At 34.8% G+C, this 25,369-nt stretch overlaps 1 long non-coding RNA gene across 1 annotated transcript; it reads right to left on the bottom strand.

The window, feature by feature from the left end:
- Nucleotides 1-7,978: 7,978 nt before the first annotated feature.
- Nucleotides 7,979-9,957, bottom strand: LOC145037556 (uncharacterized). Its single transcript, XR_013678901.1, has 4 exons — nucleotides 9,512-9,957; nucleotides 9,352-9,408; nucleotides 9,198-9,249; nucleotides 7,979-8,330 (listed from the first exon to the last, which is right to left on the bottom strand). It is a non-coding gene; the product is annotated as an uncharacterized LOC145037556 (long non-coding RNA).
- Between the last annotated feature and the right edge of the window lie 15,412 nt (nucleotides 9,958-25,369).

The following is a 25,369-nucleotide window of genomic DNA, read 5'->3' as shown; positions in this document are numbered from 1 at the left end:
ACCCCTAGTCTGTTGACTCTCGCACAAAGTAGTAAAGCCTGAACCAAAACTATAGCATGTCGGCATATACATAACAGATAAACATATAATCAGTCGACAGACAAAAATTCAGATCTACAAATCATTACTGCATAATAACATCCTATAAACTAGGATAGTTATCTAATAGATCACTACAACATAGCAAATCAATCCAATAGGCTGACCTTTGTGCTTTCGACCCGAAAGTAAAGTGGGGAAAACTCACCTCTCAGTCTGAAAACAATCTGAATGAATATCAGCTCCCATAGCCTGCTCTACAGGTCATATATTTAACAGATAGAGACCAAGGATTAACTATAGCTCAAAATACCCTTAAGTCAAACTTAGTCAACCCTGGTCAAAGTCAAAGTCAATGATTAAGGTCCTAAAAGTCAATATCCCTTCCTAGCGGAGTACGCCCTACGTACTAAGAGAGTATGCTCATCATACTTTGATGTTGACCAAAAAGTGGGACGTTGACCACGTACATGCATTGTACCTCCAGGTACGCTGCCCAATCCCAAAACTCCATTAAGAGCTTATTTGATTAAGCCCTTCCGTCGAAAACTCATGTCCAAGCCCAAAATGACATCTTAAGTCATAAAGTTTCCACCTTTATGACTTTTCATGGCTATTAAGTGCTAAATGTCCAAAACCCAATGTTCTTAACCCAATAAGAGTATCTAACACATGTATGTGTTACATACAACAATCAAGATCATATTTTTATGGTTCATAATAGCTCCATAATGGATAAAGTTTACAACTTTATCCATTAGAATGATCTGAACAAACAAGATCTAGTCTTTAAGTCTAAAAGGTACCCAAAAGTGCATCATTTTCAACTTAATCCATTAAGTCCAAGTCTTTAACCTTTAGTTCTGAATGAAAATGATGTTTATATGGATATAGTTTCCGAATTTATCCATAATAAGTTCATAAACTTCAAGATCTAAACTTTATGAACTTAAAGTGACCAAAAACTCATGACACCCAAAACTAGCTAGATCTAACAATTTCATCATCAAGATTCAAACTTTATTCCTCTAGAAGAAAGATCAAGGTGAACAAGGTAAAAATCTATAAGCTCCAAAGCAACCAATGCTCCTTTAAGCAGTTTATTCATCTCCAAAGTGCAGCAAGAACACTCTAAATCACTTAAAAACACATTTTTTTTGCTTACAAGTCTCAATCTAAGGTTAGGGTTTCAGGAGAGGGTGTTGGAGAGGTGGAGCTTGAGAATGGAATGGGTGTGGGGAAGTTCAGGAGCTTAAATAGGGCTCAATATACGAAAATAGGGTTTGGAAACTAATCGTGTACGACCAACGTAGTCAATTTACACTCATCATACTAGAGATGCCCTAGTACACACAATGTACACGTTGAGTACGCCCAACGTACGCAGCGCAACCCAAAACCGTCCTGACTTCAAACGAACATAACTTCTTCATTCCAACTCCGTTTTTTATGTTCTTTATATCCACATAAAGGTGTTGAAGAGCTCTATAATATTATCTAAATATCTTTGACTAAAAATTCTCGAAGAAAAATAGATATTTCACACAAGAACCTGGCCTAAGACTTTTCCCTTTCTACCCTTCAGCCCAAAACACAACTCAATGGTAAATTCTCTTAACTATTATTTTCTCCTTCCACTAGGACTAAAAAATGTCTCATTAAGACCAAAAACCTTACACGATCGACTTCCGGTCCATGGCTTAGAAATGGCAGGAAACAGGATGTTACAAGTACGCTGAGCGTAGTCAACTGCCTTGGAATTTGAAATTTGTTGACTTTCATTAACCGTTGACTTTTTGACTAAGGTTATCCAAACTTGAGGATTTTGGTCCATTGATTAATATTTTATCTGGTTCTAGTATTAGTGGATTCGCGGGAGAAAGCATTGCAGAAGGGAGCTTATTACAGTCATTCAATGCTCTTCGATTCAGGTGAGTTTTGCCTTATTGTACCTATAGGTCGAAGGCACCAATGTAGGTGTAACATCCTGTTTATTAAATAAATAAATAGATAAAATTGATGAACAAATAGTTTCCCTAAATCCATATTATTTAGCGGGGTATTGGTTTTGGGAAGCTAAATGTTATAAATCAGATTATTCGGGGGTTAAAAAGTAATTTTGGGATTTATTTTGAAAAAGATTTTGGAGGCTAAGCGGCTATTTGGTAAGTATTACACTTAATTTGTAAAGGATTTCAGGAGGCTAGGTTAAAAAGGTAAATTTCAAACTTAAAATGAAAAGAAGGGGGAGCAGGGGTATAAAGAGTAGATTTTGGGCCTTGGTTGCAAAAATGTTTATGGGGAGGGACAAGTTCTGCCATTAAGGCAAGATGTTCCATGGTGGGTCGGGTATATAAGCTCTAAGAAACCCTAACCCTAAAAGATATACAACCGCACCACCCTTATACCTACCATCTTAAAACCATCATCCTTACAAACCTAATCTCCGGTCGGCACTGCTACCCCTGCTGTCGAAGTCACAACCACCACTGAGTTCCTACTGCCGGTGACAACGAGGGCCATCAAGAAAGACTGCTGACAAATCTTTGAACAACCACTTCCACCCCTCCGTTGTCATTGTTTTCCTCTACCTTCTGTCTCTTCCGCTGCTATCTTCCGCTTCATCCTCTTTTCTTTATCAATTTAGTGTTGCACAATAGCCATATCCGACGTTGCCTTCCGATGCTCATTGTTACTGTTAGATGCTGCTGTGGCAGCTTTCAGGTGTCGTTGTCTTCTCCGTGCACCACCGTGTGGTGGGTGGTTGTATTTATCTCCGAGTAAGAACGTGTAGATGTGGGAGGTGTAGTCATTTCTTTGTTGGTGTGGCTGCTTGACTGGGAACCAAAGAAAAACCACCACCACCACTGTAAGGTGGTGGCTGCCATCGCAAATCGTCGCCTTCCACTGATGTGGTTGAGTTTGTAGTTCGCAAGCAGGTGTGTAAACTGATGTATGGTGCTAATATTCGTGGGTGTATTTTTGTTACAAGTATGTGTTGTGTGTGGAGTTACTTGGCCGGAAAAGCAACCACAATCACCGTGAGGTGGTGGCTCCAACCACGTGCTAATGCCAGCCACCACTAGGTTGGCTATATATGTGTGTGCGTGTGTGTTTGTATTAGTGTGGGTGTGTGTTATTTGGGCTTTTCCTTGTAATATTGTAGTCGATGCGAAATAATGAAAAGAAAACCCATAACCACCACCATGATCCGACGTGTGCCATCGTTGACCACCACTACCCAAGGTGGTAGTGGGTGGTGCCCAACTAGCGAAACCCCAATGGGCCTAAGGACTTATCTTTTGGGCCTAATTAGATTGTGATGGGTTAGAAACCATAATTTGGGTTTAGAAAACCCTACTTTTGGTATTATTGATTTGGACTTATCGGGACCCGCATTTTGAACCAATGGAGTGAAGATATGACTCAAGCCCGATTTCATTGTATGTTTGGACTTAATGGATTAAGTCCTTAATGGGTTAAGAAGGAACGCTTAAACGTAATAGTTATTTCATGTGAAAAACCCTAATTGGGTTTTGGGTTCTTATTGGCCATTTATTGGACTAAGCTGTTGTGGGCCTTTGTGGGCTAATTGGGAACATATTTATGGACTAAGGAAATTATTGGGCTTTAGGATAAGGCCCATTGGCAAGGCTTGGTCCCAATCTGGAAAATTAGGCCATAAGGGGGTTATAATTCGGCCTTGAGTATTATTAGCTAGGCCATCAGAATGCCAATTATTTGGTCTAGAATAATTCATTAAGCCTTAAAGTAAGTCCATGTAGAGTTTGGGCCCAATTTGGAAAATTGGACCATATGTTGGGCTTTGGCACATTACTTGTCTATTGGGCCTTTGGAGTGTGAGTTAGACCTTCGGCTTGGAACCCAATTATTAATTGGGTGTTGTTTTGATGTTGAAAGTTCGGAAATCTGTCAACCAACAGCTAGAGTTTTATTAGCGGGACTTCAGCAGTGTTAGGTGAGTCTCCTCACCATACCAATGGGTCTAAGGCACCAATGTCGGCCCATTTTATGATATGTGATACACTAGCTGAAGTTGTATTATGTGGCATGTTAGTTGGTTATGTGACAAGGAGTATTCTAGTGATTATGTGGCATGTGATATGCTAGTGGTCTATGTGATACATGGATGGATGACCGAGGCATTAGGGTGTAAGACCATAGAGGGTTTCCATGGTTTTTTTAGTTAAGACCATGTGGGAGTTCCCATGAAATTGGGCTAAGACAATGTGGGGGTTCCCATGGCACCCGGTGTAAGACCCTGTAGGGTTTCCATGGCATCCTTATGTGTTTGTGTGTTTATCTTATATGTTGGTATGTAAGGTTTGAATTGTAGTTACTGAAGACCATGTGAGGTTTCCCATGGTAGTGGGCTAAGACTCTGGAGGGTTTCCAGGGCACCCGGTGTAAGACCTTGGAGGGTTTCCAGGGTTCCCGATATGTTTATATGCATGAATTATATAGTTGATATGATTTACATAAGTATGTGAATAATACCTTGGAAGTTTTCCATGGCATCTTTATATGTGTATATGCATGCTTATGTGATTGTTGTGGTTTATGTAGTTGTTATAGCTAATATGGATTATGTGATTATGTGGATTATGTGGGGTATGCTCTAGGGAACTCATTAAGCTTCGTGCTTACAGTTTTGTTTATGGTTTCAGGTATCATCGAATTGGAAAAGGGCTCGGGTTGTTCGCAGTGCACACACCTATGATTTCCGCAATGAATGATTTTGGGATAAACTCTGATAATTGTTTTACTTAATGAGGATTTGACATATTCGAAATAGATGGTATCAATGTTTTAGTTATAATCAAAATGAAACTTTTACCCCTGAGTTTTGGGTCGTTACAAGTTGGTATCAGAGTCTATTATTCGATAGTCTATTAGATTTTTTAGGTGTATAGTTTTCATTCATAAGGCAGCCTACAGTAAGGTTGGATGGATGTGGATAGCGCGAGTCGCAATATGTGGGCTGAGTGTTCAATGATAGTCATTTGGAACGGGGTGCTAATGCATGAGTGCTACTTGCTTTGTGCTATGTGGAGCGCTTGAGTGATGAGAGTCAGCTACTAAGTGGATATGACGATATTCAGGAGGTAGATGGTTGGCATCATGGGGAGTTCTTTAGCAGCTGATGGCAGGGCAAGGTTAGGAACTAAGGAAAGCCTAGGATATGCTCCAGTGAGTTAGTGGGGAGATTTGGTGGGTTAGGAACCTAGGAGAGCCTAGGAGGTACTTCTGGGGATATTATGTTGTTGTTTAGCAAACATTTAGTACATCATGGGAGTAGGTGACTTAGAGGATTCGGGATGATTCCGGAGGAAAGTATGGATAGGTGTGGAAGGTAGTATTGGGCCCATACTACTAAAAGTACAAGATCCATACTTGAATCGGGGAAAGTCTTGGAGAATCTAAGAAGATTGGGAAGGATAATTCTTGGTTATGATTGGATCATGGGGATAGCTGTTATGCAGAATGTGGATGCGTACATAAGGGGAAGGGGCAGGGTTTGGTACCCGCTCTGGTGGAGAGCTAGTTAGCAGAAGGACTGTCAGGATTTAGAATTCACCTTGGATCTCTTGTATCAGGCGGCAAGGATTGATTGTGCGATCTATTGCACTTTTGAGATTAGATATTATGTCTAGGGTAGTTTGTAGCCCGATTTAGGGAATAGGTTGCTTCAGCCACTGTAGTTCAGCCGTGGACGATTGAGCTGATGAGTGTGTCAGGGTGCGCGACCCTGAGTGATTTGATTTCTAGATCTCGAGAGCAGGGATTGATTTGGGGCACATTGGAAGAGAGGATCAGATCAGGTACATACATTGGAGGGTCCCGAGAAGGGACCCAAGACTTCGAGTCAGCTTTTGAGAGGCCACCAGGGCCGGATTCAATACAGTTCTTGCGGGAAACCGCACGAGGGAGATTTTCATTTCAAGGGTTTTAGTAAGTGTATCTCTGGGTTTTTTTTCCTTGCTTGTGTTTGGATTATGCCTTCAAACATTGTCATATGCCATTTGCATACCGTGAATTATAGGGTGGTTAGTGAAAAAAATTGTTTCCCTCTTTGTGGGTTTGGAACGTTCAATGTTATTTGGGTCTGGGGTCAAGATCAGTTTAGGGATATGATGCGGAAGGCCTATGGACATGATTGGTGACTCAACCATTATGCTCGAGTTGAATTTTGGAAGTGCTAGCGGAAGTGGGTTACAATTGAGGCTTGGCCTGGACATCGGTTATTCGAACTTCAAGATATAGGTGGGGCATCATTTCAAGGCGTCTGATATTATTAGTCTCACTGGGATGCGGGAAGTGTTTGTACGATCTTTAGGAGTTGAGTGATCCTTGGGGACTTGGATCGTAATAGAGCACTCACACAGACAAGAAATAGGCTGTCAGTAGTTGGTTATTAAAGAGTAAGAAGGAACGAGAATCCTTCAAATATCATGTATTGCGAAGACTTAGTTGAATCTGAGTGGGGAGAATCACACAGGTATTCAAGACAGAGACATTTATGAGACCGGGATGGGCTTCTTGCCCTCATCAAGGAAAAATGGCAGCCCAAGTGGCTATTTGGTTTGAGGATTGTGTAAGTTTGCAGTTCGGAAAACTCCCCAACATATGAATCATGCCTCATTCATGCTTGATAGAAAAATTTGGGGAATCAATTTGTGGTTTCGGTCATGGATTGAGTTCAGTTTGGGTGTGTTGGTGTTAGGGCGAAAGTGTTGGAAGACTACGGGGGTTTCGTAGCACTCACTAGTAGCTAGATGGTGCGTGAAGTGTTGTAAGACTATCGGGGTTCCGTAGCATTCACAAGTGGTCAGATACTGTGGAAAGTGTTGTAAGTCTGCGGGTATAGCCGTAGCCTCACAGATTCGTTCATATGACTTAGGCCAGGGCGGGCCAGTTCGTAAGGTTATGAGTAGGTCGCAACAAAATTAGAATCAGGAATCGGTAGGTTGAAGGAGACCTTGTATGATGTAAGACTATAGTTATACTGGTAGCATCCACCTTTTTCATTGGATTCAGTGGCAACAAGTTCTTAGCCTATCATGATCGGATGGAAGGAGCCATGAGTGGCTGTATAGGTTGGGCAGTTATTGGACCATGTGGGACTGCTGTATGTGTGTTTTTGGCTCAGTAATCGGGTAGGTGTCCGGTGGTTCGAACAGTTGGCAGACAAGTTGGGACCAGGGAGGTCCTGGTTGTTCTTCAGGAAAGCAGCTATGTGGCAGCAAGAGCAGTTGGAGTGACTTTAGTGATTTGGGGTCCGTATATGGAATTTCTTGTTATTCAGAAATCGCAGTTGACCAATGATTTTGCTTTTTAGGAAGCGTCATGGCATTACGGGTGGGAAGTATTCTAGCTAGTCTAGTTCTTGTGGAATCAGTTCGATGATGATTCGATGTGGGCAGTCTGTCAGGGAGACAGACCATCTCGAGACTACATATCTCAAACGGAGTAGAAGCGACCATGCCGCAAGGAATTCGTTCATCTTCGGGTTTTAGAACCCTGCGGGGTCGGTTTGGGTTGCCTTGGAGAGGCTATGGTATGCTTGTGGTTGTGACCATGTCGTCCAAGTTGTCGGGCATGTAAGGGATGGTAAGGGATGATTTTAAGAAAGAAATCTAATTTAAGTGGGGGAGAGTTATAACATCCTGTTTATTAAATAAATAAATAAATAAATAAAATTGATGAACGAATAGTCGCCCTAAATCCATATTATTTAGCAGGGTGTTGGTTTTGGGAAGCAAAATGTTATAAATCAGATTATTCGTGGGTTAAAAAGTAATTTGGGGATTTATTTTGAAAAGATTTTGGAGGCTAAGGGGCTATTTGGTAAGTATTAGATTTAATTTGTAAAGGATTTCAGGAGGTTGGGTTAAAAAGTTAAATTTCAGACTTAAAATGAAAAGAAATGGGGGAGCAGGGGTATAAAGAGTAAATTTTGGGCCTTGGTTGCAAAAATGTTTATTGGTAGGGACCAGTTCTGCCATTAAGGCAAGATGTTCCATGGTGGGTCGGGTATATAAGTTCAAAGAAATCCTAACCCTAAAAGTTATACAACCGCACCACCCTTATACCTCCCATCTTCCAACCAGCATCCTTACAAACCCAATCTCCAGCCGGCACTGCTACCCCTGCTGTCGAAGTCACAACCACCACTGAGTTCCTACTGTCGGCGACAACGAGGGCCATCGGGAAAGACTGCTGACAAATCTTCGAACAACCACTGCCACCCCTCCGCTGCTATCGTTTTCCTATAGTAAGAACACAAATTATGCCCCATAATATAGAAGAAAATAGAGAAGACAATGGCAAAATAATCATTTCTACAAACTTACAACAAATTTAAAAAAAAAAAAAAAAAAAAAAAAAAAAAAAAAAACACATTTGATGGACCTGAGAAATTAAAAAACAAAAAGAAGTAACCGATCTTGAAAATGTTTGTAAAAACGAATAAGTATTTCAACAAACAGTTGTTATACAAAAATCGAAAATAAAAACGAATAAGTATTTCATGATTCAAAACCTATAGATAATACAACCAATTAGAATTTAAGGTGGATATAGATCCAATCATCTCATAATAACCACAAGGGGCTTAATTTGTAAACATCTTAATGAAGATAAATATTTGAGAGTGATTTAAGTGTGAATAAAATCACATCCCCAATATGTCATGTTCATTAATTAAACCAAAAATTTTCTGCATGTTCCAAACTTTAAAGAGGTAAACCAAGTAAGCCAATTTAAATTACACACAATCGAACTGGAATTAATTATCTCAGCATTGAAGATGTCAATTTCATTGAATCATAATAGGAAACATATGAGACTACCACCTCCTATTCTTTACCGCTACTTCCTAAATAGTTGAAACTTATATTAATTTAAATAGGCTAAGAAAATACTGTAAACTCTTTGATTTTTTTGCAAGAGTATAACAAAACAACACATTTTGTCCAACGTGTGCAAGGATTCGTTGTCTAGATAATTTCCAATAAGAATAATAATAAAACTAAAATGGAGGAAAGGAGTAGGATATTTTGCTTTCAATGGAATTTATTATTTATAAAACAACTTTAGCTTTTGGATGATCAATTTTCTATCATTGATGCACTTACAACTTTTATCGAGATCTCTGAGGCATTTCATCGAATGGGTGGTGAGCGGAACCTGCAAATTTCCACTCACGCCTAAATCAATGGTTTCTTTGATCCCAAAGGGGTTAATCGATTCAAGAAATAAAAGCATGTTAAATCCAATTGAAGAGCTTACCCAGACGGATTTCTGGAGGATTCCAAGTTACAATTCGGGAGATGGTTTTGCAATACGCTACAATCATCCATACAATCAATAATAAGTTTGAAGATGAGTAAGGATTCTTCGGATTTACTTTTCAGTAAGATAATCAACTCAAAGATGAGAAAACTATAACCTTCTGTCCAAGCCAATCAGAGCTCTCTAAATCCATAGTCACATACAAAAATTTTCTATAGCAAGAGTTCATTTGATTCTCGAATGATCGTAAAGATCGTCTATAGGGTGAGGGAAGGGAGTAGGTTCTCAACAACAGTGTCTCCAGCTAGAGTTTTACTGCAAGTCGATCATACTGTTGAGAGGGAAGAAGTTTTAGGTAAGCACGTGAGGGTTAACGGGGAAGGGATGGTAGGTTACGTTCTAGTAGGTTGTAGCGGTGGAGTATGGAGGGTGGTGGTAACAAACGATTGTCGGAGACTTAAGAGAGAAAGGGAAGAGATGTAACAGATATCATTTGACGATGTTTGATGGTGTGCAGAGGAGATTATGGATTTCAAGATGTAGAAGGTAAGAATGTAAGTTACCATTAGATGTGCGCGTATATTTTGTTCCAGGTGACATCATCAAACAGATTGAAGGGTAGAAAAATTAGTATTGAAACCAATGAAGGACCTGATTGCTTCATTGGTGAATTAAAAGTTTTCCTTTAATAATATTTAGAGATGAGCAAATACACCAAAAAAAAGGATTTTGAATAATGTTATTGTAATAGGATATTTTACCATTTCATCCATTAATATCATTTCAACTGATTTGACAACAGTGGGGTTAACTTCAGAAATTGATCTCCACAGTCGGATGATACACACTTTTAGTGTGTAATCATCCCTCATATTGTCTAAGTCGCTGATGAAAGTGATATTTCTATCTGCCATTGTCACTACAACAGAAAGACATACAATATTAAGGAGAAATAATGGAAGAAAATTACACATACAAAATGTAAATACAAACATAATTACAATTATGTCCCTAGAGTAGTAAACGTATAAAAACAATTTGGCCTTTAAAATTAACAGACCTTATAATATGATGAATGGGCAGGATAGATTTGGCCTTTACAATTAACAAAGACAAAAAATGAAAGTATGCTGCTATTGATTGTACATAAATGCTAATATAGAACCACAAAAACATATTTGGCATATAGAATTAAAAAACCGTATAGTATGATTGTACATGATAGGGGTTAACACAAAATAAATTTTAAATTAATAAAAATAAGGCAGGGGTAGGGGTATATTAGTCCAATTTGATCTACTTCATAGTTAAATAATGCAGAAAATCGAAATTGGAGTATATTTCATAGTTAAAAAATGTAGAAAATTGAAATTGGAGTATATTTCATAGTTAAAAATGTAAAACAAACATAGAGATGGAGTGACATACAGACACAAAAACAGATATGCCCAAGGGTAAATACGGTATTTTACAAATATAGAATAACAAAAAAACACAATAGGACCGTTTTGGTCATTTTGACCATTAGTCTATTTTTATCATTTCGGTAAAATGCTAATTTTATTCATTTCAATCCGGTGTAAAAAGTTAGTATTCAAGTCAATTTTTAACTTGTCATTACGAATACAAAAGAACACATTTGAACCTTGGTCATTTTGACCATTTATGTTTGGTTTTTTCGTTTGGTCAACAATGGTAATTTTGGTCATTTTTATCAATTTCAAAACAGAAAAAAAGCATTTTGGTCTATGTATTAAATGTGTAACAAGAGGAAACTATGTAAAATGTTAATTTTGCCCTTTTTCAATCATTTTATTCAGATCTAGAAAAATTAAATTTCAATTATAGACACACTTTTAGAAAAATTAAAAAGCAGACTTCAGTGTTTTAGTTTACCTGCTATAAAAGGTGTTCAGGTAGCCATAAAACTTTGGATCTTTTGCATTTTCTTGGTTTCTAAATAAAACCAACGCCAAATTGAAAAGTACAATTTTCCTTTTGTTTGATACTGTTTGGTTTTTTTTTTTGGGTTTTTTTTTTTCTGACGAAACATTTTTTTTTTGTGTTTTTGTTTTCAGTTTGGATTTGCACTTTTTTTTTGTGTTTAAACCATACTGACGTCGATATTTAAATATCTTACATTAAACCGAAAATAAACACAAATTGTACATAAATAAATACATAGCGTACATGTATACACTACAAAGAGAAAATAAATGACGAAAATGCCCTCCACCAGACATCAAAACAAAAATCACTACATCAGTTGATAAAGGATGAAAATGCCCTTGCCATCCTTATAGTTTGATTAGCAGTGTATATATATATATATATATATATATATATATATATATATATATATATATATATATATATATATGCAATAATATTCGAAAAAATTTAAATTAAGGCATTGTACTATTCATTTTTCAAGTTCATTTATAGCATTATACTATTTAAAAATCATAATTTTGATGTGTTTGGTTAGATTCTTCAAAAATGATAATTTTTAAGTTCATTAAAACTTATACCATTGCTTTGTATATGGAAAATTAATTTATTTAAGAAAAATAACATCTTTTGGAACGTATATTTTTAATTTTAAATGTTAAATGGCTAATTTGACTCTATTTGTTAACATTATTATTAATATTCTTTTCATGTTATCATGAGCCTTGCTAGAAGTGGTGGACTTGGAGGTCAAAATGTTAACAAAGGTTTTACTTCTTATAATTCTCTCACATATTAAAAAAATTTATTCTTGTTCTTCTTATTATTCTTCTTGTTATATCAAGATTACCCTCCACCACTTCAATTACATTGTTTATAGTAAATACCAAAGTTGTTATGAGGTTTAACTATAAGGCAGCATATTGGTTAAGTTACAGGGTAAGAGATAAAATTCTACAAATGGCATGCCTAAAATATTAAAAAATAATAATAAAATAAAAGAAATTTCATTTTATGCTGTTTGATCAGGAAAAGAATCGAATCAACAAATATGGGGAACTTGTGATTTCCTCCACAAATACCAAATCAGAGAAATTAAAATTATATCGGATATTATGTTATCATTATTCTCATCACAACAACAAACTTTCATTCCTAAACTCTTTTTTTATTCTCTTCAGGGGTAACATCAAGGATATATTTTTTTTCTGTTTATACGATAGATCAATGGTCATGGATGTCAAATGAAATAAACTTAATCTCATACTTAAAGTTGTTAAATCACAATTCTTAATTACATACTTAAAAAAACACACGCACACACATTAAGAAGCAGAAACAATTTTCGATTATGATTTACACACGCATACACATTGAGAAGCAGAAACTGATGTGTAAAAAACAACACAGACATTAAAAAAAAAACACAAGAAGAAACAGAAGATAAACAAACAATCTGTGATTGGATGGATAATTTCCGACTGTGATTGGATGGATAATTTCCGACTATGATTGAGTGGATGATTTTTGACCGCGATGATTGAAAATGTTGGAAACACGATGTTGTAAAGAAACGATTGATATAATATGTTTGAAATATATATTGACCGGAATACAATCAAATTGAATGCAATTGATAGCATACCTTATATATGAGATCGGATACCATAATAACATGCTATGAAACGGGAATGTAATGAATTTTCAAGTTAATATGTACAACTGTTATGACCGAGTAAATGGAAAGAAAACATGGTGTTGTATATGTTTTGATATGTAGCTGAAACAAATAAGGGGTATAATAGGTATTTAACTTTTGAAAAATTCAGCTCTTTTCCATGGACACGTGGACTTTAGGTTTTGTTTATTAGATAGGGAGATTTTGATAATATACATCGTGAATGTTTTGGAACAATTTGATGATTGAAACTATTGATTTTAAAATGAAAAATTTTATCATACTTTTGGGATGTTACAATGCATGACAACTCTTATAAAACAAATTATTACACAATCCATCATACCCAAATCGACCGACTATTAGAGTTTTTGCAGTGCTTATGGAAAGGATTGTGATGGTTCAATGCTATTCTGAGATGGACCCTAAAGTTCATTGCTATTAATTTATTCAACACTCCCTTATTAATTATTGGGCTTATGCAACTGAATTTTGCACACATAGTATTCTCCCAACAGAAGCTACATTTTGTTTTTTTATTCAAGATTTAGTCTAACAATGAAGACACCTGGTTGATGGATGAAGGATATATTTAAAAAGTACATTGCTTTGGAGTTGTTTTGTTCCTGCTGGAGAGATCTCGTAAAGACTGTTGCTATTAGAAATTGGATTCCAAAAATTGGTGTTATTGTGTTTCCATTTTTAGTCCTTGTTTTTCAAGTTCTTTTTTACAATATTTTGTACTTAATGTCCCTAATTTTTATTATATAGTTTCGATGGGCTTTGGGCTTCCTTCGTCGTCATCTATTTGACTTTGAGTTCTTTAACCTACAAAATGCCAAGTTAAAAAAAACGGTGGTCAATTAAACTAAAACCTAACGCAGTGAATCCAAGAAAATAAGCTCGATTTCTGAGTTGCATATGATCATGGTGGTGATGGCAAATTCCAAAAAAGTTGTTTCTTTTATGGCCTTACACCCTCTTAAACTATTCAAAGGTACCCATACTTTCACGACTCATTCGTCCCTTCTTTCTTTCATAAACCCTTCATCTTTTTTGACAGTATTCACCAAAATCCGTCCCCAGAAAACGATTTTGGCTCCGTTTCATTCAACATCATGCTCCAATCCTCAGACATTTTATAATCATCCTGCCCACAAACTATTCGATGAAATCACACACAAGCAACCGCAGCCATCGGTGGCTGAATTCCTGATGCTGTTGCAAGCTGTTATCAAAACGGAAGAGACTATTCTTGTTCGCTTGAGCTTCTTAAACGAATGAATGGCCTCGGTGTTCCGCTTTTTTACAGGATGTGTTCCCGGATGTACACGTGTCAACCTTCCATACGCTCATAGATGAATACATCCTTCAAGGTAGGGTCGAAGAGGCAGAGCTATTAGTCAACAAGCTTGTCAAAGAGGAAGATCCCGAATCTAATCCAGTCGTGGACCCCAGTACTCCAGTTAAATACCTTTGCAAATCTGGCCTAATTATAACTGCCGTTGATTTGCTTAGAGAAATGGTTGGATTGGATCTTACACCTGATATGATCTCATATACCACAGTAATCGATAGTCTTTTCAAAATGGGAAGCAAAGATGATGCTCTAGACCTGTTTAGAGAAATGGCGTTCCACATAGGCATTCTACCTAATTCTGTCACTTACAGCTCTTTGCTTCATTGCCTTCGTATCTTATCGCATGAAGATGACATCTCAAAACTGCTCAAGGATATGGAAGACAAAGGGGTGTATGTAGATCTTCGGACGTTTAATATATTTGTGGATGCATATTGCAAGGAAGGTCGCATGGAAGATGCTGAAAGTCTTGTGAAGTTAATGATAAGGAGAAGGATGGGTCCTAATGTAGTGACATACAGATGGCTTATTAATGGGTATTGTTTTCTAGGTAAAATGAGCGAAGCATGGGGAATTTTTGTTTTGATGAGGCGTAGAGGTGTGATTCCTAATGTTGATATTTACAATAGTTTGTTAGATGGGTATTTTAAGGATTCTGAGATAGAAGATGCCATGGATTTGTTTCATGAGATGATGAAACTTGGTGGGATTACTTATGACAATATGGGATTGTTTCGAGTTGGATGTTGTACAGAAGAACAGGAACTCTTTAATGAGGTGCAAACACCAAATGAATACACTTTCAAGATAGTGTTAGAGGGTTTATGTAACAACAATCAAGTAGAGGAAGCAGTCTCTTTGTTTCATTCGATGGGTGATGAGAAGTTTAGTTTGAATATTGGTCTATACAATATACTCATTAATGGTGCAAGAACAAATGGGAAGCTTGATATTGCATGGAGTCTTTACAATGAAATAACTAAAAAAGGTTTGCAATGTAATGGTGTGACATCTTGCATGGGAAACAAATGATCTATTACTTGAAATGAAAGTGCATAGTTCATGGGTGATGATTGATGAAAGTTGTAAGGTGATATGCTTTAAATTAAGTTATTTGTTTATCTAGTGATTTAATATCTTTCAATTCCTAGTTTGGTATTCCAGATATTCCATTAGAATGGCTTTGTTTTAGTTGGTATTTCTTCAAACTATTGAGCTCCTCAAAACTTTATGCCAAATTTCGAAAATAACAATATTGTTTGGATATCATTAAGTGTTTGCATTTACATTTTTACCTAGCTCAACTACGTTGGATCAAAGCTGTGTTATGTGCAAATTGTTCATCAATTTCCAGTTTCGTTTTTGATTATGGCAAACAACACTTTACAAATGGTATGCAATGTGCATACCAATTTATGTAACAATTTCCATGTACATATTGCATGCCATGTGATGTACGTATTCATCACATGAAGCCTGGTTAGATGTTTCTGGTTTGCTATTTTCGTGCATATTTTGTTGAAAAATTAATGATTGCATAAACCGCAATAAAGATGAATGATCGTTGCATTAGCAAGCATATAACTCTTCTAAAACTTGAGGTTGACTTCGCGACCATACATCATGATTGTTTAGAATCTTGATTAATAACATATGTTTTTTTTAAATATTTGTTGTGTAAGAATATGTTAATGTTGCGTTTAATATTTTGTGGAAATGCAACTTATTTATCATGTTGCAACAAGTTACTAGTCCTGATTTAAGTTTATATCGATATATTCTTGCAACCGCCTTTATGTGTTCTTGTGGACATGACGATAATCATGTGTAAAACATCTTTTCTTTCTGTATATAATCTTTGAAACACATCTTGTATAAACTATTGGATTTCTTTTTATTTAAACTAGAGAAGAATCCCCACTCTGCGGGGGTTTTTGTTTTACCATGTAACCACAAAAAAATATTTTAAAAAATTTAAGAAAAAAAATAATGATTTAATCGCTACAGAATGTAGTTAAGTGATCAACTCCTTAACTACCAGAGAGATCCGTATCCACAGACTTACTCCACCGTCAACTCACTTCTCAACCACCAGTGATCACAGTGATGAAATTAGAATACAAAACTACCTCAACTTTATGGACCATTTTGCCCTTGTATTATTATCATTTTAGTTAGTTTTATGCACCATTTCTTCACAGCAAAAGTACATAGCTTTTTCTGAACATAACAACGGCTTCCTTTAGTCTTTAGACATAAGAAACCAATATGTCAAATCCATCACATATTTGTTGAACAAAATTCAGATTCCACCTACAGGATGATTACCATATAATATATATAGAAAAAAAAGAAATTTTAAGGAGATCATCATTTAAAACAGACAAAAAATTTGCTTCTGGTATTTTACGGGCTGCAAGGGCTTCTGTAGATACAATGTAATTGTATATTAGAAATTTAAATATAAAACATATAATGGAATACCAGAAACCTAATGGCTTCTCTTGTCATCCCAAAGTGAACATGCATACTGGAGTTTGATTGATTTTCAAAAGTCAGACAAAGAAGTAGCAACAACATGAAAGACTAAAAAGTGAAAAACAAAAAGAAAATGTTACATGTTAACTGTTAAGTTGCTTTACGACCTAAACCACTGAGCACAAGAATAGTCAAGTGTTGGTGTTTGTTCTTAGTGCAAAAAATTAAACGACAAACTAATTATACCATCATCATAACATATTCCCAATTTTATGAAACCTGCAACCCAAAAGAAAATGTACATAAGTAAATTAATTATGACATGATCACAATATGTTAAGACATGTTTTAGGTTTATTTAAATTCGTAGACTGATAGTAGAAAAGGTGACTATAAAACAATAGTGATGTTCTTGATCATTTTTTAGATTTGGAGTACTCCTTAAACAATTACCATTTGGTTCTAATTAGCATGCATCACAATGCAATTTTTCAAGTTTTCTTTAATGTGTAACCAAGAAAAAAAGCAGAGTTTTGAATACCTAGGAAGATTGATTGATTATTAATAAATATTTATCATAAATAGTATACACATAAAAATTCAAAGATCTTAATTTTAATTTATTTTGAATTCATTGAATTCTCTAAATTGCAGTAGCGTAGTTATGATTTTGTTTTAGATAAGCCAAATAATATACAAAATATGAACGAGTGGCGAAATTCTTCAAACGATAACAAAATGTAAATATATATGCATTATTAACTAACTTGTTTATTTAAGTTGCATATGATGTTGTCTTACATCATTAAAATAATCTAAAATTGAGTCTAATCGACATAGACAATAATGTATTATCTTCTACTAATTTCAAGTTTTGAATGAAATATGTCATATCAAAACCATAATTCATTTTATTTAACATATATATATATATATATATATATATATATATATATATATATATATATATATATATTCTTAAAAAACGCAAACACAAAAACTTTCTAACTTGAACAGTTTATTCACCATAAACCAGTTCGATTATACATCAACTTACACCAAAAATCTCACTACAATAACACTCTCACTCAGATGACAACTAAGAACAAGATCTAACAAAGTTATGAACCACTATTCTGAGAAACCCTAATACAAAAACGAGAGAACGATGAGAGGAAAAATATCTTGAACTGATGAAGTACTCTTCAAATGACTCAATTTCAACATTAAATACTTCGGATATTTCAATTAACCCATAAACCACCAAAGATCCGCGCATCAACCCGAATCATATCATCTTGCATACAATTTATACATTCTACCCACAAATAACAACAAATATGCACAACACACCCTTTAACAAATTAATTTCAATTTGTTAAATACTAAGTGTATTTTCAACACCCCCCCCCCCCCCCCCCCCCCACACACAAACTGAACATTAATTCAATTTTATGATTTATTGTATTTAAAAACATTTATTAAACCAAGTCTATTAGAAATGTATTCATGTTGAGAAGATCCAAGAGATTTGGTTAAAACATCACCATTTTGATTTAAAGAATTAATCTTATTAACTTTTATAATACCATTTTTAACCTTTTCTCTAACAAAATGAAGATCCACTTCAAAATGTTTAGATCTTTCATGAAAAACAGGATTTAGTACAAGTTTGATTGCTGATTCATTATCACAAAAAATATTAACTGGATTTAAACTAGTTATTCCCAAATCACATAGTAACTTTAAAATCCAAATTATTTCACAAGTTACAGAGCCTAAAGCTCTGTATTCAGATTCAGTGGAAGAAAGAGAAACAGTACTCTGTTTCTTGCTTTTCCAGGATACAAGAGAACCAGCAAAATAAACAAGATATCCTGTAACAGACCTTCTACTAAACAAACACTTGGCCCAATCAGCATCAACAAATCCAACAAGACTAAGAGAATCATTTTTTGTTATATGAATTCCTTTTCCTGGACAATCTTTCAAGTATCTTAACAATCTCAAAGCAATCTTGACATGAGATTTATAAGGCTTGTGCATGTATTGACTTCAAATTTGAACAGCATATGAAATATCAGGACGTGTCATAGTTAAATAGATCAATTTACCAATTAATTTTTGAAATTCTGTAATATTTACCACATAATCAGAGGAATCTAGATCACACTCTTTCTTGATAACAAGATTAGGTTCTAAAGGAGTTTTAACAGGTTTGCAAGAGCATACCAAACTCTTGTAACAATTCCAAACAATATTTTCTTTGATTTAGACAAATACCCTGATCAGTTTTAATTACTTCAATCCCAAGAAAATATTTCAACTCTCCTAAATCTTTTATTAAAAATTGAGATTTTAATTTTTTTTTTAACATTTTCCAACTCATCTCTGCAATTTCCAGTGATGATAATATCATCCACATAAACCAATAAAATAACTATAACATGTTTTACCCTTTTAACAAATAATGAATAATCATTAATACTTTGCTCAAAACCAAATGAAGAAAGGGAAGAACTCAATTTCTCATTCCATTTCCTAGGTGCTTGTTTAAGTCCATAAAGTGATTTAATCAATCTACAAACTATATTATCCTTTTTAGAATGATATCCTTCAGGAAGTTGCATATACACATTTTCAGATAAGTCACCATATAAAAAAGCATTATTTATATCCAATTGATATAAAGGCCATGCATGATGAATAGCTAAAGTTAAACAAATTCTAACTGTAACAATTTTAGCAACAGGAGAGAAAGTTTCCTCATAATCTATACCTTCTCTTTGACTGTACCCTTTAGCAACTAATCTAGCTTTATACCTTTCAATTTCTCCATTTGTCTTATATTTAATTTTATAAATCCAACGACAACCAATAGCTTTTCTTCCCTTGGGAAGATCTACAATTTCCCAAGTATTATTCCTATATAGAGCTTCCATTTCCTCATTCATTGCTTTTATCCATTTAGGATCTAAAACTGCTTCACTATAGGTTTTATGTTCTACTGTTTTATTAAGATTAGCAACAAAACAAAAATTTTCGGAATTTAAAGCTGAGTAATTAACAGATCTTTCTATACCATATTTATGTTTTCCTTCCACAACAAAATCACTAAATCTAGAGGGCATATGAACAGTACATCCTGACCTTGTGACCCTAGAAGACTGTCCATCAGAAGGGTTAGTATCAAATGTAACATTTTCCTCAGTCAATAAAGAAGAAGTTAGAACCACCTCATCAGATGAGGGCACATCTGCCTCACCAGACTGGTTGCTGACATTAGAAGGAAAACTCTCATCCAAGTTATGGTCTGCACCAGCACCACTCATCTGATGGGCACCTCTCAATTCATCTAAATTAGTATTATCTAGTAAAAAACTAGAAGATATTGACTCATCATAGGAAAAGAGATCATCTAAAACAACAGTAGATTTATCTGTTAAAGATGAATGCTTTAACTTGAAAGGAAAAACAGACTCATAGAATTTTATATCCCTGGAAACAAAAACAAGATTTGTATCAAGACTTAACACTTTATAACCTTTTTTATCAAAAGCATAACCAAGAAATATACACTTATCAGCTCTTTCAGAAAACTTATCAGAATTATTCAACTTTGTTGCAAAACATAAGCAACCAAAAACCCTAGGTTTATCAAAAACAGGAGCAGTTTCATAAACCAACTCATAAGGAGAAGAACCGTTTAAAACAGATGTAGGAGTTCTATTAATTAAAAAAACAGCAGTTAGAATCGCTTCTCCCCAAAACTTTAAAGGCAATCCAGACTGAAACATCAAAGATCTTGCAACATTAAGAATGTGTCTATGTTTTCTTTCAACAACTCCATTTTGTTGTGGAGTGTGAACACATGAAGTTTGATGTAAAATACCTTTTGATTCAAATAATTGTCTCATTTTATAATTCAAAAACTCAGTTCCATTATCTGACCTAACTGTTTTAATTTTAACTCCAAATTGATTAAACAAAATATTAAAGAAAATAAGAACACAACCATAAACTTCATCTTTTGATTTTAACAGATAAACCCATGTAGCCCTAGAATAATCATCAACTATGGTTAAAAAATACCTAAACCCTTCTGAGGTTGTCACTCTATAGGGTCCCCAAACATCCAAATGAATTAACTCACCAAGTTTAGTAGTAACATGTTGACTGATAGGAAATGACTCTCTAGTTTGCTTAGCCTTATGACATACATCACAAGGTGGCAGTACTTTATTATCAAAATTTAATTTAGTTCTTAGATATCCTAGGGCTTGATCAGAAGGATGACCAAGTCTATTATGCCAAGTTAATTTGGACACACAACACACAGAAACAGAATGATTATAACTACATGAATTACCTGAAGGTACACTATTGATATAATAGAGACCCCCAGATTCTCTACCATTCCCCACCATCTCCTTCGATTATAAACCCTGAATTTTACAACTATGTTCATTAAAAACAACTTCACAATTACTATCTTTACAAACCTTATGAACAGACAACAAGTTAACATTGAAATCAGGAACAGCAAAAACATCAAAAAGAGTTAAAGAATTAGACAAATTCATATTGCCAATTTTTTCAATCTTAGCTGAAGTACCATTAGGATGGCTAACAAGAAGATCTAGTTTAGACACATCCACAGTGTCATGAAGAAGAGACTTAGAGGCAATCATATGTTGATTAGCTCCAGAGTCAACAATCCACTTTAGAGAACTAACAGATGAATTAAAAGCTTGAAACAAATAGGTACCTGCCATATTAGCACTGGCAGAAGTTTCCTCATTAAGTTGTCTATCACCAATAAGTTGTAAGAATTTGAAATATTGCTCCTTAGTGAGTTGATGAAACTCTGAATCCCTACTAGAATCAGGAGCACTAGAAGGGATAGCATTCCCTGAGGTAGTAGTAGAGAAATTGGCAAAAAAAAAATTATTAAAGCCATTCTGATTATTAGACTCATTCCTTGACTTAAAATCCTTGGGATAACCAATTAGCTTATAACATTTATCAATTGTATGACCCTTAATTCCACAATTTTTTCACTAAACAGATTGATTTTTGTTTTTATTAGTGTTATTGAAACCAGATCTGTTATTAAACCTGCTATTAAAAGCAGCAGGTTGAGATTTAGACAAAGACTGTGAAGACTGAAGAGAAGACAAGGATCCATTTCTTTGAATAGATTCTTCTCTTGAGAGAATAGAAAATGCAGTTTTAACATTAGGTAAAGGTTCCATTAGCAAAATATGACTCTTTACTTGACTATAGGACTCATCAAGTCCAGACAAAAACTGCATAAGTTTCATGAGATTAGAATGATCTTTCAGCTTGATAGAAGCCTCACAGGTATACTCAGTCAAGCTAGTAAGACCATCAAATTCCTTCCACAAGGAATCAAGTTTATTAAAATAATCAGACAAAGAAATTCCATTTTGTTTAAGAGTATTAATTTGTTGATGTATATTAAACACAACTGAACCATCTGACTTATTATGAGTTTCAAAAAGATTATTCCAAATATCCTCAGCTACCTCAGAGTAAGCTTGACTCTGATATATAGAATCAGAAATTGAAGATAAAAGCCAGGAACATACAACAGCATTAGCCCTATCCCACTTAGTTTTTTTTTACTCATCAACACTAGTTTTCTTAAGAGTCCCATCAATAAATCCAAGTTTATTCCTAGCTTTGAGAGCTCTAGAAATAGAACTCTTCCATAACCGAAAATTTTCATTTCTAGTCAACTTTGTAGTAACTATTGAAGTAATAGCATTATCAGATGGGTGAATGTAGAGAGGATCATCAAAATTAATTGACTCATCCTTTCCACTTCCACTCGGTGTAGAACCAGAATCACCACCAGAACTAGTGTCACCGGCCATTTAGAAAACAAAGTAAAGAACAACAAATAACACCACAAACAAAAACAACAGTACTGATCTAACGTCCAGATGGTCACCAAGTATGTTAGGGCCCAAGACAACTAGTACAGTGTCAAAACAAAACAATTAAAAACATGACACCAAAACTGGTGTACACAAGACAACCACGAACTCCCAATCAGAACAATATTAACAATCAACAGAAGAAAAGGAAGGAAACAAGAAAATCCTCACAGAGAGTTGGAAGCAACTATGAAGAATCGACTCTCTAAGTACGTTCTCTGCTAGGGTTTATCGGTGATCAACCCCAACCCCTAGAGAGTTATTTCAGACTAGAGATTGATCGATATGAGAAAAGTTTGAAGATCAACTGAAGCGAAGCCCTAATATTCAAAGCGTTCGTTTCACTTTCACTTGTTACCTGCAAGAATCAAAACAATCTCGCAGTACCAGGATCTTGAAAAACACAACATAAAAAAGATATATACAAGAACAAGAATCAGAAAATACCGTTCTTAGATCGACGATCTGATGACGAAACCACAATCGAGCGTCTAGAACAACAGATCGGAGCCTGAAAGCTCTGATACCATCTTAAAAAACGCAAACACAAAAACTTTCCAACTTGAACAGTTTATTCACTCTAAAACCAGTTCGATTATACATCAACTTACACCAGAAATCTCACTACAATAACACTCTCACTCAGATGACAACTAAGAACAAGATCTAACAAAGTTATGAACCTCTATTCTGAGAAACCCTAATACAAAAACGAGAGAAGAACGATGAGAGGAAAAATATCTTGAACTGATGAAGTACTCTTCAAATGACTCAATTTCAACATTAAATACTTCGGATATTTCAATTAACCCATAAACCACCACAGATCCGCGCATCAACCCGAATCATATCATCCTGCATACAATTTATACATTCTACCCACAAATAACGACAATTATGCACAACACACCCTTTAACAAATTAATTTCAGTTTGTTAAATACTAAGTGTATTTTCAACATATATATATATATATATATATATATATATATATATATATATATATTTATTACATACCATATATATGTAACTTTAATTTTGTGTGAGTGGATCAAGGCCTACTCTTGCCCTATATTGGCTAATCACATGCTAAATTGTGTTTGTGTTGTGATACCTTCTTCTTCTTCTTCAGTTTTAAATGAGAAAAACCCCACCGTCCACCGGAGGTGGGGTTTTTCGACTGCCAATAGGGCAACAACCCCCTCCCATTTTCCTTGTGCTTTTCATCGGCTTCATAGCAACCCAAATGCCCCCACCTATTGTTGTTTTATCTCCGATATGCCTTATCCTTTCCCTTCGCGTTTTCTTCCAAATCAGAATAGGAACAGTCAAGAGGCAGCTGGAGCAACCTCTTAACTGTAGCAGTCAACAAGATCCTTTGTTGTTTAGTTCTTTTCCTTCCCCCAACTTATTCACATCTCTACCGTCTCCATTCCCTCCTCCACTCTCATGTTGTTGGTACTCAAACACCAATAAACAACTGAAGAGCATTGGCTCCTCAGGAATCCCCAAATTGAAGATGCGATACAACACCAAAACAAACCTAATCAGGTAAAAACAAATACTACAATCTTTTTCTCTGTACGTATTTCTGTGGGAATCTTCTGGGAATCACTTCTATGGCTCTTCAAATCGGGGTTGATTTCGTCATCTTCAAATCACTTCTCTTTGAGAATGGAGGCACACATCAGAGCATCAGGTGAACAGATTTAGCAAATAGGTTTGCTCGTCTATTTCCAGCTCTTTTTCATGGTAATCGAAGATATGTACTTTTCTCCTTACGTTTCTGGATGAACCCGATTTGGTTTTTTACCCAACTAAAAACAGAGAGAAAGGAGAAGATCCTGAGAGGAATTAGTTTCATTAAGTTTGTAGAGAGAATATGAAGATGTGGGCAAGAAAAGGTGTGACCTGAAGATCTGAGATTGAAGATGATGGTGGTATGTGTTCTTGGGATGTGTAAAGAGAAAGATTTATTTTTATTTTTATTTTTTTATTTTTTTAAATATGAAAATCAGAAAAATAAATAATAGAGAAAGAGAGAGAGAGAGAGATTTATTTTATTTTTTAAAATCTAAAAATCAGATAAAAAAAGAAAATCATATTAACTGGGGCAAATTCGTCATTTTGAAAAAAATCAAAATAAATTGGACCAAACAAACAACAAAATGAAAACTTTAAACCTCTGGTGCTAGTCCAAACTTTTTTGAACCAAAGTGGCAATTTTGAGCCAACCACAGGGACCATTTGTGCAGTTTAGTCTAATAATAATAATAATAATAATAATAATAATAATAATAATAATAATAATAATAATAATAATAATAATAATAATAATAATATTATTATTATTATTATTATTATATATATATATATATATAATTTAGAATATTAATTTAAAAAATTAAAAATAACTTTATAAGAAATCTATATAGATTCTAATAAAATAATAAACAAATAAAATTGTTATATAATAATAATAATAATAATAATAATAATTTGTTAAAAGAAAAATGAAAATGTAAAAGCAATGATAGGTTACTCTTTTTATATGAAGCACTGATCAAAACTGCAATATTTATAAACT

Source organism: Lactuca saligna, chromosome 3 (assembly GCF_052625555.1).
Source record: "Lactuca saligna cultivar CGN05327 chromosome 3, ASM5262555v1, whole genome shotgun sequence".
Taxonomy (NCBI): domain Eukaryota; kingdom Viridiplantae; phylum Streptophyta; class Magnoliopsida; order Asterales; family Asteraceae; genus Lactuca; species Lactuca saligna.
The sequence above is the reverse complement of the archived record's forward strand: the minus strand, read 5'-3'. Positions and strand labels throughout refer to the sequence as shown.